Source organism: Muntiacus reevesi, chromosome 13 (assembly GCF_963930625.1).
Source record: "Muntiacus reevesi chromosome 13, mMunRee1.1, whole genome shotgun sequence".
In the NCBI taxonomy this organism is placed as follows: Eukaryota; Metazoa; Chordata; class Mammalia; order Artiodactyla; family Cervidae; genus Muntiacus; species Muntiacus reevesi.
The window spans coordinates 7,776,078-7,782,077 of NC_089261.1; positions in this window are offsets into that span (position 1 = coordinate 7,776,078).

Below are 6,000 nucleotides of genomic sequence, written 5' to 3' on the forward strand. Positions count from 1 at the left end.
AGGCAGCCGTGGGGAGGGATGTGTCTTCAGCGGAGTGGAGGAGACGGGAGTCCCTGTAAGGAAAGAGTGGGGGAGGACAGCAGAGGAGAGCGGAGCACTCTGGTCTGGGTTCCCCAGAGACCCTCCCCACCCAAAGCCTCCCCCGCCATGCCCGTCTTCCGTCCTCTTGTACGGAGGGTCCTCACTAGCGGTCCGGGTCTGCATCAGGTTCTGGGCAGGGGGCAGTGTAGAGAGATCCCCAATAAAACCCAATCCTTGGCTACAAGAAGTTTCCATTCCTGGCAGTAAAGCCAAGTGGTTTTGATAAAAGAGGGAGGCTGGAGCACACGGTGCCCAGAAGCTGATTTCTCCGCTGGGGAGGATGCAGCAGCCTTTTGCCAGACTGGGGGCTCTGGGAGGTGTGACCTTGCCTGTCCTGCTCATCACCATCCACTCAGCGCCCACGCAGCGCTAGCAAACAGCAGGCCCACCACAATGCTTGTCGAGGGGAAATGTAAGTAAGCACAGAAGATGGAGGAAAAGGGAGAAAGCAATGGGGGGAAAACAAAGAGACAGACCCGCTCTACGCCTGGAAGCAAGGAAACTTCTGTTTAGAAGCAGCTCCTGTTTGCCAGGTGTTCCAATGATATAGTTTCATAACGATCCTGAGGCTGAGGTGTGACTGTCTCCATCCGACAGGTACGTTCCTGAGCCCTAGAGAGTACCACAATCGATGCTGAGGTCACTTGGCCAGGTTTCAATGCCAACTCAGAGTCCAGAGATCAGAACACCCTGCATTTCAACAGGCTGTTCCTCAGGCCTTTGATGGCTGGCTCTATGCTGTGAATCAGTGGATGTTCCCCTGGGCTTATTCCCCCCGAGCTGTGCGGCATGTGGGGTCTTAGTTCCCTAATCAGGGACTGAACCTGTGGCCCCTGCAGTGGAAGCGCAGAATCCTAATCTCTAGACTGCCAGGGAATTCCCTTCAACACTTCCTTGTTACCAGGAGACCATAGTGAATAAGAGTCCACCATCCGAGACACTCCTTTTGGTAAAGTCATGGGGCCTCTAGAAGATTACTTGCTTGCATGCAGGTGTTTTATGTGGCAGAAGTGACATCGTGAACTCTTAACTCATTAAACACATGGGCAGGGATTTACAAAGTCCTGAGAGAAGGAGACAAAGACCCAGTAATCTGAAATTGTGATGGTGGGAATATAAGGGGATTCTCTAAGAGCAATATTAATCTTCCCCCCCCCCCACCCCCAAGAAGTAATACCATGATAGGAAAAGAATTCTGCAAGGAACCAGAGCAACTCACAGAAGAAAATCTTCCCTAGCACAACTTCAATACCCATTTCACAGATGAGGAAACTGAGGTTCAGGAAGGCAGAGTGACTTCCTCAATGTCATGTACTCAATCTACCTTTGTCCAGGCTTTTGCTCTGTTGCCCTAGGGTACTTCTGGACTGGATTCTGGGGTCAGGGTGGACTTCCCGTTCCCCACTGCTGCTGAGGGAGAGAATCCCAGGTTTTCTGCAGACCAGATGATATGTGCTCACAACTCAGGCTACTTTATATGTTGCCACTTGATAAATCAGCTTTTACACAGCTAAAATTGGTCTAGTGGAAACAAAGCGTTAGATTCTAGCCTCATCTCTTCCTGCTGGGTAAGAAGGGCAAGTTAATTAACCTCTCTGAGCCTTACTTTCCTCTTCTGAGGAGTGGGGATAAAAATAACACTTAACCATCCAGGGTGATTGACACAAATGGACAATAATGTCAGTGTGACATGAGAGGACACAAAAGCATGTATCTTAAAAGGGTTCCAGAGAGCATCCCTTGAACTGTAAACTAGCACAAACCATAAGGGAATCACTCAAGTTCATTCTCACATGTTTAGTGTTGTGAGCCAGAAGAGTACTGGGATAGGAGTCTTCAGTTCTGGTCTCTTTTCTTCTGACATGCTGTGTGATCTTAGATGAGTCACCAGCCTCTCTGGGACTCTGTTTCCTTATCCACACATCCACCTATCTGCTCATCTATCCATCCACTCACTTACCTGCCGGCTCATCCATCTATCTATCCCATCTATCTGCAAGTGTTGCTTGAGAATCTACCATTTACTGAGTGGTTGTGCTAAGTCACTTCAGTCGTGTCCCACTCTTTGCAACCCCATGGACTGCAGCCCATGGACAGGTTCCTCTGTCCATGGGATTCTCCAGGCAAGAACAAGGAGTGGGTTGCCGTGCCCTCCTCCAGGGGATCTTCTCAACTCAGGGATTGAACCCACGTCTCTTACATCTCCTGCATTGGCAGGTGGGTTCTTTACCACTAGTGCTCTCTGGGAAGCCCATCAGTTCACTAGCTGCCAAAGGCTATGCAAGGTGCTGTGGCTACAGCAGACTCTATCTCTTGTTCTCTAGAGCCGATAGCTGTGACGTCAGGCAACCTGAGTGCCCCAGTTCTTTCCAAGGTTAACGTTCTATACCAGGGGAAGTAGAGGGGTTAAAAATGGGCTTTGAAACCTGTCAGACCTGAACTTGAATTTGAATTATTTCTCACCTCCTAACAGCTGTGTCGGAGAAGGCAATGTCACCCCACTCCAGTACTCTTGCCTGGAAAATCCCATGGACGCAGGAGCCTGGCGGGCTGCAGTCCATGGGGTCGCGAAGAGTCAGATACGACTGAGCGACTTCACTTTCACTTTTCACTTTCATGCATTGGAGAAGGAAAAGGTAACCCACTCCAGTGTTCTTGCCTGGAGAATCCCAGGGACGGCAGAGCCTGGTGGGCTGCCGTCTATGGGGTCGCACAGAGTCGGACACGACTGAAGCGACTTAGCAGCAGCAGCAGCAACAGCTGTGTGCCCTTGAATAACTGTCTTAACTTCTCTGAAACTGTTTCAACGAACGGTTGTCATTTAAGATGAAATGAGATAATCATTATCAAATCCTTAGGATAATGCACATAGTATGTAGTTAACTCTTCATCCATCTGTTCTTCTATCCATCCATCTATCCATTGTTTCAACAAATATTTTTTGAGCACCTACTATGTGCCAGATACTGCTTTAGACCCTGGGGATGCACAGAACAAAGTCCTGATCTTTGGAGCTTACCTTGCCATGTGAGGGATAGATGGTAAAACATTAATAAGAATTTCAGAAAGTCCAAGTTCTGTGAGGAAGAGAAAACAGCATGAGTTGAGAGTGAAGAGGCACCTTCCTTTTCAGGGTCAGGAGATGTTTAAGCAGAGGAGTGGATGTTGTGGGAAAGGTAACCAGTGACGATTTGGGGAAGAGCGTGTTCAGAGTAGAGGACACAGCAAGTGCAAGGCTCTGAGATGGAAAGGGGGCTGTTGTAATGCGTGCTAGCCTTTGTAATAAATGCTAGACATTGTCGTCATAATTCTCTGATGCCGTTTTTCTGTCTACGGGGATCGTAATTAACCAGGGGATTGACTCAGAATGCTACAGGAAGTCTATACTCAGCAATTACTCTCGCCGTCAACATACAATATAGGAAGTGTCAATTTTTATTCACAGTCCCGCCCTGCCCAAACCCAGCATCAGTTTCTTCCCCAGGAACATCTGGTATTGAAAAAGACTTTATCACTGGGGGGAGGAAAAAGAGGGAAAAAAAATCTGTTGTTTTGGAGTCAAAATAGGATATAAAGGAGACATCTTGAAAAAGATGGAGTGAGTAAAAAGGATAAAAAGAAGTCCCAGAAAGAGTCCAGTCCAGGAGACAAATCCAGCCTGGGTCACTGATGGGCAGGCAGAGCATCGAACCAGCATCTCATGTGTTTTCAACCCGGCTGCTAAACTATGCAGCCCCCAGGCAGGGAGCCCCGTGGCTATCACATCACTGGTCAGACGCTGACAGGGGAACGACGACCAGCTGCGCTGCAGGCACCCCCGCCCAGTGCATCCACGCACTGGGAAGAGGCAGTTATGCCCTTTTGGTTTCCGTGGAAATGCTCCATCTCTGTCTCCTGCCCTGGCTCTTAAGAAATGCCGGCTGCACGGCAGAAATTCGACCGCGAGACAATGCCTTTGTTTTCAAACTGAAAGTTTACAGACTACAAAGCGAGCCTGCAAGATGGATTTGCGTTCTCCAGAGGCTTGTCTGGCCAGACAAGAAGGGAAACCAAAGCACTGTCAGAAACAGGAAAGAGGCTGAAGAGGAGGGACAGACATATAGGGTCTCCAGGCACCGCCACAGTCCAGTTCCTACAAACCCAGCTGGGAGGTTTTCCTGGTTTAGGTTTTTGAGTCGCAAAGGTGAGGGAAACAAGTCAGTTAAAGATGCCGTGGGTATTTATATACTCTGTTGGCACTATGAATTGTGACACGTAACATTTTTCAGACCGTGAAGAACAGCTTATACCTGCATACGAGGACAGACCTGGGGCTATTCTAAAGACGTTCATATATGGTGATCCTAGGAGCACTTCTCTCCCTTGGAATCAGTTGATGTGTAATGCCTGAGTTTGAGGGAGTTGGTAATCCCTCCTATATGCGTCACCTCTGAACTTCAAGCTCCTTGTCTGTACAAAGCGAGGGGTTTTAGTAATGACTTCCTAGGACTTTATAATGGTAAGAGACAGGATCTGTGTTCAGTGCTGAACCAAGTACCCATGCTGTAGCAGATGCTCATGAAACAGGAGGAATTTTAATAATGTATTATGCAAATTGTAGCAAGATCCCCCTGGAGAAAGAAGTGGCAATCCCCTCCAGTATTCTTGCCTGGAGAATCCCTTGGACAGAGAAGCCTGGCGGGCTACAGTCCATGGAGTTGCAAAGAGTCAGACATGACTGAGCGACTAGCACTTTTTTTTTCCCCATACAGATTGTAAGTGAAAAGACAGCCCAGATGCCATAAAAAGCTCTTCTCTAGTAGGGTTTATTAAGTGTATTTATGTATGCCTAGAACCAGAGGAAAGTCCAGCTGGGGTTAAGGGTCTAGAATCAGTAACACTCCCAAGCCCGTCGGGGATTTAGCCAATCTAATTCATGTTCCATGTGACTTGTCTCACTTGTATTAACCAAGGCAGTGCTGCTCTGTTCATTGTATTTTTTAACTTCGGTTTTTTGGTTGTGGGGCACACACACAGGATCTTAGGTCCCCAACCGGGGACTGAACCCATGCTTCCTGCAGTGGGAGTGCGGAGCCCTAACGACTGGACAGCAGGGAAACATCTTCCAGCCCTCCGCCTTCCTCTCCCACCTCGCCGCTCTCTTCAGGATGGAGTATTGAAATACCAGGCTCTGTCAGGTCCCACCTGACCCATATCCTGACCTTTCTCCAGTTCCCCAGCCAAAGCCCCGCTGCTGTTCCCAGAAGGACAGAAGGGTGGGGAGAAGAGGACGAGGGTCTGGAGACCCTCTGAGACTCTGTCTTTCCATTGCCCTACACTGCTCTCCAGGAGGAAGCGCCACTCAGCATCAACAAGAACAGAGCCCAAGGAATTTCTCTTCAGAGGTCATGGATGGACTTGAGTCCAGGAGCCCAGGGAGAGCAGGAGGAAGCTGGAGAGCCCGGAGACTGCCCCCTGACTCCTGGGTGATGTCTGCAAGTTCCATGCCCTCTCTGATCCTTCATTCACCCATAGGAAAAAGGAGAATAATTAGGGTTCTCTTAAAGCCCTCCAAGATCCAGAGTGCCATCAGTCTATGGCAATAGCTTCCACATCCAAGAGATGATGGGCCGCAGATATCCCAGAGAGAATAAAAGAGGATGTTTTAAGGCACTTGCTTTAGCATTTACCATTCAGTACCGCATTTAATCCTTATACCCACATTAGGAGGTTGAATCTTTGTAACCCAAACTCTTGAGGTGGTGGTGTTTTAGTTGCTCAGTTCAGTTCAGTTGCTCAGTCGTGTCCGACTCTTTGTGACCCCATAGATTTCAGCAAGCCAGGCCTCCCTGTCCATCACCAACTCCCGGAGCTTACTCAAACTCATGGCCGTTTTGTCAGTGATGCCAGCCTCCTCTGTCATCCCCTTCTCCTCCCACC